This window comes from Chionomys nivalis, chromosome X (genome assembly GCF_950005125.1).
Source record: "Chionomys nivalis chromosome X, mChiNiv1.1, whole genome shotgun sequence".
Classification (NCBI taxonomy): domain Eukaryota; kingdom Metazoa; phylum Chordata; class Mammalia; order Rodentia; family Cricetidae; genus Chionomys; species Chionomys nivalis.
In genome coordinates this window covers 125,894,208-125,906,461 of record NC_080112.1, presented here as the reverse complement: position 1 = coordinate 125,906,461, position 12,254 = coordinate 125,894,208, and the positions used below count along the sequence as shown (strand labels likewise).

At 41.0% G+C, this 12,254-nt stretch overlaps 1 protein-coding gene across 1 annotated transcript in view; it reads left to right on the top strand.

Moving 5' to 3' along the window:
- Positions 1-8,009: 8,009 nt before the first annotated feature.
- LOC130867893 (ubiquitin-conjugating enzyme E2 N-like) overlaps positions 8,010-12,254 on the top strand; it is a 43,655-nt gene continuing 39,410 nt past the window's right edge. The window contains exon 1 of the mRNA XM_057760118.1: positions 8,010-8,165. The gene's annotated coding sequence lies outside the window, so the exon portion shown is untranslated. The remainder of the gene's footprint in view (positions 8,166-12,254) is intronic.

The following is a 12,254-nucleotide window of genomic DNA, read 5'->3' as shown; positions in this document are numbered from 1 at the left end:
AACACGGCGGACAATGAGGGATGATGAGAAGCCAAGGACAATGGCACTGGGTTTTGATCCTACTTCATGTTCTGGCTTTGTGGGAGCCAGCCAGTTTGGATGCTCACCTTCCTAGACCTAGGTGGAGGGGGGAGGACCTTGGACTTTCCACAGTGCAGGGAACCCTGACTGCTCTTTGGACTGGAGAGGGAGGGGGAAAGGAGTGGGGGGAGGGGGAGAGGAGTGGGAGGAGGGGGAGGGAAATGGGAGGCTAGGAGGAGGCAGATACGGGAGCAGCGAAGTATATATCCTAACTAAGGGAGCCATCTTAGGGTTGGCAAGAGACTTGACTCTAGAGGGGTTCGCAGGTGTCCAGGGAGATGTCCCCAGCTGGTACCTTGGGCAACTGAGGAGAGGGAACCTGAAATGACCCTATCCTATACTGATGAATATCTTACATATCACCTTAGAACCTTCATCTGGCGATGGATCGAGGTAGAGACAGAGACTCAATTTGGAGCAACGGTCTGAGCTCTTAAGGTCCAAATGAGGAGCAGAAGGAGGGAGAACATGAGCAAGGAAATCAGGACCACGAGGCGTGCACCCACCCACTGTGACAGTGGATCTGATTTATTGGGAGCCCACCAAGGCCAGCTGGTCTGGGACTGAATAAGCATGGGTTGAAACTGGACTCTCTGAGCATGGCGGACAATGAAGGCTGATGAGAAGCCAAGGACAATGGCACTAGGTTTCGATCCTAATACATGAACTGGCTTTGTAGGAGCTTAGCCTGTTTAGAGGCTCACCTTCCTGGACGTAGATAGAAGACCTTCGTCTTCCTGCAGGGCAGGGAATTTGGACTGCTCTTCAGTATCGAGAGGGAGGGGGAATGGTGTGGGGGGTGGAGAAGAGGAGTGGGGAGGGGGCAATATTTGGGAGGAGGGGAGGGAAATGGGAAACGGGGAGCAGGTGGAAATATTAATTAAAAAAGAATTAAAAAAATAAAATAAAAAATAATTAAAAAAAATAAAAAAATTTCATACAATGTATTCTTATCATATTTACCCCCAGCTACTCCCTTTTACTCTTCCCAGATCCACACCCACTTTTCTACCCCCACAACTCATGTCCTCTTTTTAAAAATTCTTTAATAACTCATTGACTTTAATTTGCACTGTGCATGTATTTCTGTATGTAGGGCCCTCCGCCAGAGTATGATGAATCTACCAGGAAACACACCCTTCAAGAAAACTGGCTCTCCTCCTAGAAACTATCAATTTCCATTATGTCCTCTGTTATTCATGTGAGCTCATGGCTCCTTTCCCACTTCATGCTACATTGTTTACTGGCTTGATCTTGCGTTGGTCTTGTGCAAACAACCATAGTTTCTGTGAATTCATGAGCACAGAAATTCTGTCATATCTAGAAGACACCATTTCCCTCTGGTTCTCCTTGGTCTTTGGCTTTTAAAATTTTTCCACTCCCTCTTCCTCAATTGTCCCAGAGCTTGGAGAACAGGTGTGATACAGATTTCCCATTAGTGGCTGAACGCTTCTTATTTTTTATACTTTGGCCAGTTGTTGCATTAATTTCCATCCATGCACAAAGGAACTTATCTAAGAGATTTAAGAACTACACCAAACTATGAGTAAAGAGATATAAATTTTTAGGGCAGTTTGACATTGTACCCTTATAAAAGAATAATAGTATCTTTGACCCCGGGACTCATGAAATCTACAACCATAGATTCTTGGCCATATTAAGTAGTAGGCATAAGCTTCCACTTGTGGAAGGGAGCTTCCATATAATCAGAAAGTGATTTATTACTGCTATAGCTTTCATACCACTATCGTACACAAAGGCATAGCTTGCCATATGGACATTATTATAGTCCAAACAGTTCACAGCTGAAAAAGAGTGTTGATGATTTCTCAACCTGCATCAGCCTACATAGTAGTGCCTGTTGATACTATGTGAGCTAGAGGGTAGACAGGAATCTTCCTATTCAGTACCAACTTTTTCTATAAAAAACTGACTCCATCTAGTTCTTATTGGATCATAAGGGTTCTATGAAATTAGCAATATTGTTATTTTATCTTATATATTGTGCAAGGTATTTTATAAATTGAAACAAATTGCTAAAGTTGATAATAAAGACAGAGGAGGGGAGGGAAAGAGAAAAGGAAGATACAGAGAACAAGGTGAATGTTGGATGAACGTATGAACAAGAGACATCTCATTAGCATATTGAAGGGAAATAGAGATTGGAATTATGTATATCAGAACTTGAACCTCCGATTATATGACAAAGCTGCAAGGATTATCAGATTAGTCATTTGAGGATGAAAAATACGTAAATGACTATTTTTAAATGAACATATAAACATTGCAAAATTTTATAAGAAGTGCTTGAACTTCAACTTAATATTTGGAAGCACAGATATTTCTAAAATGCTCTTTCCTTTAATTAATGGATATATCCTCATTTAAATGTTGTGATGACACGCAGTAAAAATAGTAGTTTAACTAAATAAACAACCGTCTTTTGTATAACTTTTCAGATTTTAATTAATGATTCCTTATAGCTTGTCCTCAGTGAAATTAAGTAAAGAACTAACCTGAGAGCACCAATGACTGCTAGTTCATCCTTCCTCACTAGCCAAGTCTTCCATGAAGTCAAACCGAGGCTTTCATAACTGGAAACTAAGTGGTTTCTACTGGAATGCAACACTCTCCATATGTTTAAAGTGGCTCTGCATACTACCTGCAACATTCAACTTACCATTGCAAGAATTTTAAACTGGATTCTTTTTTTACTCTTTAATGAGAAACTCATGAATATAGTAAATGCCTTAGCCTGGGGAAGTTCATATGACTTTCCTTAAGTTATAGAAGGTTCATTACTTGAGAGGAAATGAATGATCTAGGTTCAGCATCAAGTTTTTTATTTTCTTTTAATTATTTCATTCTTTAAAATGTGAAAGGAAGAGTAGATGAAAATATGAAAATTAACTTTATTCTACCTTCTTATCTGTAATCAGTTTGTAGCAAAAATGTATCTTATTCAAGCCAGTATTTCCTAATGAACTTGACATTTTCCATGTTATTCCTTCTCTGCTTCACCCTCATTCACTGTTCTTTCTCTCAGACTGTATGGACAAAGACTACTGAGGAGATTTTGGGGAGCAGGGCTCATTACTGAGGCTCCATGTAGGTTGTCCTCCTCATAGAATTAAAGAATCTACCTCTATTATTTTCTAAGCCCCAGTTATTTAATCTGTAGCTCTTTGGACTAGAGCTGGCATGTCACAAAAATTGGACAATAGTAAAATAATTTTTTTTTTTTTGGTTCCTGTCCTGGAACTAGCTCTTCTAGACCAGGCTGGCCTTGAACTCACAGAGATCCGCCTGCCTCTGCCACCCGGTTAGTAAAATAATTCTTATTATACAACAATGCCATTTTTTTTACTTTTCACTTCTAAATGCACACCTTTTTATGTTAGAACATTTTATTACTTTATAAATAATACCAATCAAAATTTCCACTTCCTCCCCTCCTCCCACTTCCCTCCCGCTCCCCCACCCTCTCCCTCACCCCTCTCCAGTCCTAAGAGAGGGCAAGGTACCTTGCCCTGTGGGAAGTCCAAGGACCTCCCCCCTCCATCTAGGCTTAGGAAGGTGTACATCCAAATAGAACAGGATCCCAAAAAGCCAGTACATGCAGTAGAGACAAATCCCAGTGCCATTATCATTGGCCCCTCAGTCTGCCCCAATTGTCAGTCATGTTCAGAGGGTCCAATTTGATCCCATGCTTGTTCAGTCCCAGTCCAGCTGGATTTGGTGAGCTCCCATTAGCTCAGGCACACTATCTCAGTGGGTGGACCAATCCCTTGTGGTCCTGACTTCCTTGCTCATATTTTCCCTCCTTCTGCTCTTCAACTGGACCTTTGGAGCTCAGTCCAGTGTTCCAATATGTGTCTCTGTCTCGATCTCCATCCATCGCTGGACAAAGGTTCTATGGTGAAATTCAAGATAGTCATCAGTCTGACTACGGGACAAGGTCAGTTCAGGCACCATCTCTTCCACTGCCCAGGGTCCTAGCTGGGGTCATCCTTGTGGACTTCTGGGAACCCCTCCAGAGCCAAGCCTCTTGCCAATCCCCAAATGGCTCCCTCAATTAAGATATCTCCTTCCCTGCTCCCATATCCACTCTTTCTCCATCTCAACCATCTCATTCCCCCAAGCTCTTCCCAACCCTCTCCTCCCCACCATCTCCTCCTCTCCCCTTCCCCCCACCTCCATGCTCCAAACTTTTGCCTGGTGATCTTGTCTCCTTCCAATTTCCAGGAGGATCTATATATGTTTTTCTTTGAGTTCACCTTATTACTTAACTTCTCTAGGATCACAAACTATAGGCTCAATGTACGTATAACCCCAGTAACACAGACAATAAGAGCAACAATGAATAAATGGGAGGGACCTCCTGAAACTGAGAAGCTTCTATAAAGCAAAGGACACAGTCATTAAGACAGAAAGGTATCCTGCTGAATGGGAGAAGATCTTCACCAACCCCACTTCAGACAAAGGTCTGATATCCAAAATATATAAAGAACACAAGAAACTAGACATTAAAATTCTAAATAGCCCAATCAAAAAATGGGGTACTTAACTGAATAGAGAATTCTCAACAGAAGAGTTTCAAATGGCCAAAAGATACTTAAGGACATGTTCAACTTCCTTACCTGTCAGGGAAGTACAAATCAAAAAAACTTTTGAGATACCATCTTACACCTGTCAGAATGGCTAAAATCAAAAACACTAATGATAGTTTATGCTGGAGAGGATGTGAAGTAAGGGGAACACTCATCCATTGCTGGTGGGAATGCAAACTTGTGCAACCACTTTGAAAATCAGTGGAGCAATTTCTCAGAAAATTGGGAGTCAACCTACCTTAGGATCCAGCCATACCACTCTTGGGAACATACCCAAGAGATGCCCAATTATACTACAAAAGCATTTGTTCAACTATGTTCACTGCAGCATTATTTGTAATAGCTAGAACCTGGAAACAACCTAGATGTCCCTCAATGGAAGAATGGATAAAGAAAGTGTGGCACATCTACACATTAGAGTACTACTCAGCGGTAAAACAACAATGACATCTTGAATTTTGTATGCAAATGGATGAAAGTAGAAAACACTGTCCTGAGTGAGATAACCCAGACCCAAAAATATGAATATGGTATGTACTCATTCATTAATGGATTCTAGCCATAAACAAGAATGCCAAATTTTATCTCAAAATCAAATGGATAATTATTCTGATGTGTTTCTGGCACCACTCATCCCTGTTGCATTGCACAACACTACTGCATGCTTAGTTCTGAACACACAAGAAAGACACAAATGGAATGCACGTGTCTGGTATGAGCAGTTCTAGCTGTCATCTTGAGACCTTGGAGGCAGCAGGCCTTCGTATTTGTGAGGGGTTATCTAGATTAAGGTTAGGGTCTGAGGGTGAGATTGTCTTTATCATGTTAATTGATGTGGGAAGGTCCATCTTAAATGAGGATGGGGCCATTATCTGAGCTGGATTGTGTAAAAGTAGTGAAAGCAAGCCAATTACTATCTTACATGCATTAATTTCTTTGTGGACCTCATATGACCACCAAGTTCCTGATGCCTCAGCTTTCTTGTCTTGACGGACTGGAATTATGAACTTGAATATATCCATTCTCCTTAGTCGGTATTGTGGGTATTTTATTACAGCAACAGAAAAGAAACTAAGAGATTATCGTAACACACAGCTGTAATGAATGCTTTGTAAAATACTATGGCTTAGATCTAAGGTTAGAGTACTTTATAAATTGCATTGTTTTTATTGTGTATACAATAATTTTTGTGCTTATGAAAGCATAGTGGTTTCATTATGAAGGAAAAATTTTAATATTTGAATATCATCATTTCTCTGCATGTAAATATCAAATTGATATATCTTTGGGTTGAATTGTATTGGAATCTTTTATTTTAAAGCTTGCTAACTTCTTTTACATGTAAAATAATATATTTATTTATTTTTGTGTGTCTGGGTCGGGTCTGTGTGCATGTTTTGAGATTAGAAGATGCCTTGTGGGTGTTAGTTCTCTCTTTCCACCATTTGGGTCCTAGGAATTGAGCTCAGGGTATCAAGATTACCAATCAGCGCTCACACCATGTGAGCCATTTTGCCAGGCCACTGGTAGAAACTCTTTCTTAAAAACCCTATTCTGAGTGGCTAGCAAAGACAGATGCTAAATATTTTGAATAGGCTCTGGATAACCAAATGCTCTTTCAATAAGTTAAACATATATTTTTCTAATTATTAACTATTCTCTTTGTGTTCATGTTAAAAGATATATATTCCCTCCTTGCCTATTTCTTTTCATTGGACATAGAGTATTGTCACAATCAGCTCATGAAGCTGTCAGCAAATCTATGGGGACCACTTTATGATGGTAAAGTAAAAGGAAAATAATATCAATGTGAACCCCATGGTCATTAACAAAACATACAGAATTCACTTAAAATGACTTCTACAGTTGAGGTCTCTACTCTGATGTCTTCTCTATTACTCTGTTCCATTTCATAGTTACATCTTTGTTAATGTCGTCAGGGAATCCTGACTGTTTTAGTAAGTCTTGGGAAGACTTGTGCTAGAGTCCAATTTCCCTTGCCCATTTTAGAAAAACCACATACTATTGGTTAAGAACTCTATACATTATTATATTATTAGAATAGAAGTTAATTTTTCTCTTGACCTGGGGGACAGGGAAAATCATTTCAGGTAAACTTATATTACTAAAACATTTATGGATAAAGATAATTTAAATTAGTGCTTCTTTAGGTTTTACTCATGCACCCCTCAAAGAATTCTGTGCCATGTGCTGGGCATTGGTTACATGAGGTAAGAGAATAATGCAAGAAAAATCAGGTAGAGCCATGATAATCAAGGGTTTTATGGAGCTTCTGAAGGAGATGCAAGTGCAGAATTTTAGGAGAGTACGTGAAGGACTGTAGTGGAGGTATGCTCCATAAAGTTGGAAGCCAAATGCTTGAGAAAGCACTGACAAGTTTTAAATTATGAATTAAGTCCACAAAGAGGAAAGAAAACCATGCTTATAACCCCAACACTGAAGAGGCAGAGTCCGAGATGACAAGAAGCTCAAGACCAGGCTAACCTGAGCAACATCTTAAGACTGCCTCAGACGCAAATTTCTTTAAAAAAAGAAAGAATACAAGAACATATAGATGCTTGACAAATTTTCTAGTTGCCTGACTCTACATTCTCTTTAACTCATCGGGAAGTTGCTTTTTCTCCTTAGTACTGAACTTAAAAGTGTTCCGGACTCGCTGAACATAGCAGACAATGAGGACTACTGAGAACTCAAGAACAATGGCAATGGGTTTTTGATCCTACTGCACGTACTGGCTTTGTGGGAGCCTAGGCAGTTTGGATGCTCACCTTTCTAGACCTGGATGGAGGTGGGGGGGCCCTTGGACTTCCCACAGGGCAGGGAACCCTGATTTCTCTTAGGGCTGATGAGGGAGGGGGACTTGATTGGGGGAGGGGAGGGAAATGGGAAGCGGTGGCGAGGAGGAGGCAGAAATCTTTAATAAATAAATAAATTAATTAAAAAAAAGTGTTCTTCTCCTGTGTCACTGAGAGCTCAAAGCTCCTCTGTGGCCTAGGTTCCTGCAGTAAGAGGGTCCCATAGGAAATACTGATGTATAAAAGAGCCAGATAGGTAGCAGATTATGAGTTTTGCTGTTGGGACCAATTAAGTCCTGGCCTTCAGCTGCTCTTCCCTGTCTAGAGCCTTCTAATTGAAGTTACTAGAAGCTGTGCTTTGCCTAGAGGATCAGAGGATGGGATTTTCACCTGTTGGCCATTGACTGCAGGGTATTTAAGCCTCCATGGTGCTATTAAAGAGGGGCTTTTGGGTACCAGTGTTGGAAGGTCTGTGTGTCGGTCTATCTCTGCGTGTGTATTCTCAACCTCCAGCCCCTTGCAGGAAGCTCGCGAACTGGGTTCTAGCGGGTAGAGCGCAGACCAGGGTCGTGGTGCGCGGCAATTGGAGGTCCCTCTGAGATATGGGGAACTAGGGAACGCTGAGAGGTCGCCCTCGGAAGCCCCGCCACCGAGAGAGGTAAGCAGACAGAATCGTTCCTGGCCGATGGGGACATATTGAGGAGTTAAGATGGGAGGTATCTTTTCTCTGTTCAGAAAAAGAGTCAGTCGATAGGGAGGAGTTTGATGATTTAGAGTTTGTGGAGGATAATGAGGATAGTGAGGATTCATCAGAAGAGGAAGAGATCATATGTAAGGAAATATGAAATCTCTTAAGGAAATGGAGAAAACAAAGTAAGAAAAGATTCACACCCAACTCCCTCGGCCTTACCAGCTTATGGTGATGAAGGTTGGTGGTCTCAGTTGAGTAGGGGCTCTGGCACTGAACAAAACAAGGGAGTTTGTTTCCATCCCGTACACGTGGTTGCACTGGTGATGGAGGTGCCAGACACTAACAACCCAGGGCAAATAATTCACCAACATTTAGCAATACAATTTAAAGAAATGAAACAATTAAAGGAAGCTGTAGCTGCATATGGGACTCAAGCACCCTTCACGTTGACTATGGTAGAATCTTTCTCTGCTATGAATTTAACACCAAGTGATTGGCAACAATTATGTCATGATGTCTTATCTGGGGGAGATTATCTCCTATGGCGAGGGGAATATCAGGAAAATTGTAAGCAAACGGCCCAGTTAAATGCTCTAGTGGGTCAAGCTCAACGTAATTTAGATATGTTAACTGGGGCTTGGGCTTATGCCAATTTGCAGCAACAAATTCTGTATGATCCAGGAGTATTCACCCAAATAGCTGCTGCTGCCACTAAAGCGTGGAAGGCCCTACCTAACAAAGCAGCTGGGGATCAATTATCAAAAGTTCTACAAGGACCATCTGAACCATTCCAAGATTTATGTAGACAGACTGTTACAAGTAGCAGGTAGATTGTTTGCAGGTGAGACAACAGCCATGCCTATAATAAAGCAACTTGTGTTTGAAAATGCCAATAGATATTGTAAGGAAGCATTACGCCCTCACAAAACAAAGAGTTTAAATGAATATATCAGGATATGTAGAGATATAGATAGGAATTTCATTCAAGGCCAGGTTATAGCGGCAGCTATTCAACCTTGGAGAAACATAAGAGCACTAGGAGAGAGAGCCGGAGGCCGTCATTGTTTTAATTGCGGAACTCCTGGTCATTTTCAAAAGGAATAGCCCTTGAAATGTTACAATTAGCACACCAGATTGTAACTGTTTTAGCCAAAGGGTTGGTAGAATACCATAGCCCAAATGGGAGGCTGGGTCCAGTGGTAACTGGGGACCCTATTGCTGGCAATCTTAACGCCTGTTGCCATGGGCATTCATCTCTGAATCCTGTGTAAGATCAGACAACCCGTGAGAATGCAGCATATGGTCACTTAGCAAGTCCTTCTGAGCCTATTGGCCAGTAACTTGAACGTACTCTAAGTTTGGTTGCAAATACTGCACCAACAATGAAGACTCCTCCTTAGACGGGCAACTTCTACAGAAGAGGGCCCGCCTAAGACAGGGAAGGGGTCTCCCAAAGAAGGCTCAGGATTTACTCTTCTGAGATGACCTAAGACAGGAGGGTCTTATGTTTTATAAAAAATTTAGGGGGGAGATGTTGGGACCAATTAAGTCCTGGCCTTCAGCTGCTCTTCCCTGTCTAGAGCCTTCTAATTGAAGTTACTAGAAGCTGTGCTTTGCCTAGAGGATCAGAGGATGGGATTTTCACCTGTTGGCCATTGACTGCAGGGTATTTAAGCCTCCATGGTGCTATTAAAGAGGGGCTTTTGGGTACCAGTGTTGGAAGGTCTGTGTGTCGGTCTATCTCTGCGTGTGTATTCTCAACCTCCAGCCCCTTGCAGGAAGCTCGCGCACTGGGTTCTAGCGCATAGAGCGCAGACACGCGGCATTTTGCCTTCTGATGATAGAAGCAGAGCTTTACCGTGAGGTATAAAGGAGTGGGAAGAGCTGCAGTCATATGATGGAAGCTACAGTACTTCAGCAGTTTTCCTGGGAAGAGAGTATATAAGCTGGTTCATGATTCTTCTGGAGATTTTATAGGTTCCCCCATACCACTCAGTATGAGCCATTGATGTCCTCAATGTCCCCTTTGGTGGACATAATTTGGACCTAAGGGCCTTGACTGATAGATATATGTGGGTATTTATGATCTGAATTAGGCAGAGTAAAGAATATATAAAAATAAAACATGGGCTACAGAAGTGGAATAAGTTTGCTCCGCAATAGTGATGCTTTTTGTATGAGCAATTAGTAGGGAGTAATACAAGGACATGAGGTTGAGGAAAGTCTCAGGTTCAGGAGTCAGTAGGATGTAGTTCTAAGTAATCCATAAACAATGGAGAACCATTGGAAAGTTTTCCATGGGAGAGGTGCAGTTTGTATTTTCAAGTGGGAAGCTAGGTGGCTGTAGGAGATGGTGCAAGTGAAAAGGTCCTCACAATGAAAAGACTTTTGGTGGGTTACAATAGGCCATTTGAAAGATGATGATTTTTAGCAAGGCAGTGACAGTGAAGACAATGGAGTGGGATTGGCATTTGAATTTTTGAGAATTTTAGTGAGGGAGAACCAATAGGACATTATGACTTTGAATATGGTCATGAAGAAGGGCAAGAGAGCTAATTTTGGTTCTACTTCACATTACTAGTGGACAACGTAAGGATTACTACAGGTTAGAGCCTGACAAGAGGTCAAAGGGGACAAATTGAAGCATTCTGTCGGGAGAGCCACTAAAATGATTAACTCTGGAGTCCAAATTATGAGGGGAAACTGAGTTTCTTCCATTAGCTGAGTATTGCATTTGTTTTCTCCTTCCTCAAGTTTTTTTTAAAAAAAGAAATAAAAGCAAGAAGGAATTTTATAGATGAGGTTGAGAAGTTGATATGTGTAATGTATGTATAAGCTACTAAAGGAAGGTCTTTGGAACAGAACTAATATGGGAATGTACTGTTATGGGCAGTCCAGTAGAGATGACCACTCAGAAATTTGTAGCCAATTGAAATTCATTACTCTAGCTGACTGGGGCCACACCCAAACATACATTACTAATGTTCAGAAATTAAACATCAAATTAAGAGTACTTGCGTAGTCTTAGGAGCTTTGCATACTTTAAGTACAATGTTCAGCATGTTAACTTTACAATTGCATATGTTTAGAATACAAATCAATGAAAGAATGTGTCCTCTAGTTTTCTCTGATGAATGACTCTCCTTATCTTTCTTCTGTCCTGCTATTATCTCTTTATCAGGTTGGAAGCAAACTAGAAAGTTATCTTCAAATCCATCTCAACCCTGAAAGAGGGTTTGCCTTACATCAACAGTTGGTGAGGATGCAACTATTTATGGCCTTTAAGCAGAAGATTTTATAAGCTCCCTGATAACACAGGTCTGTCTGTGCTGACTATCTCCTGCTTTTAAGTAAACAACATTCTTCACTTTTTCTTTTCTTTCTTTTGGCTTGGCCTTAAATGGAAAAAGAAACAGTTGAAATCCGTGTCTTAAGTTCCAACCATTGTACAATTTTCTCATTAAAGAAATATGTTTAAATCAATTAAAGTTTAAAAACTATTAGCTTTCAACATCCTCCAACTTTTGTGTGTCAAACTATTAAAAACATCTTTATTGTCTTTATTCCCTGTTTTCCATTCACCATTCTCTCTCTCTGTTGAAAGACCATAAGAAAAGGTCATTGTAAAGTCATTGAGTTAAAAAGACAGTAATACTCAATTCTAGAGACATGAAAATGATATTAATGTTAGAGACAATGTAAATTAGTATAAATTTTTATAAGAATCCACTTGGGCAAGTACATTAAGAATGCCTGTATTCCGAGCTCCCAAAGTGCATTTGAAGAGTGGGAGGAGTGAGAATATGAGCAAAGAGGTCAAGACCATGATGGGGTCACCCACTGAAACAGTTGGGGCTTGCCAACTCCAGCCGGACAGGGAAGGAAGAAGCATAGGTCCAAATTAGCCCCTTTAATCTGGTTGACAGTTGCATGGCTGGGACAGACTAAGAGGCCACTGGCAGTGGGACCAGGATTTGTCCCTACTGCATGTACTGGCTTTTGGGGAACATATTCTCTTTGGAGGGATACCTTGCTCAGCCTAGATATAGTAAGGAG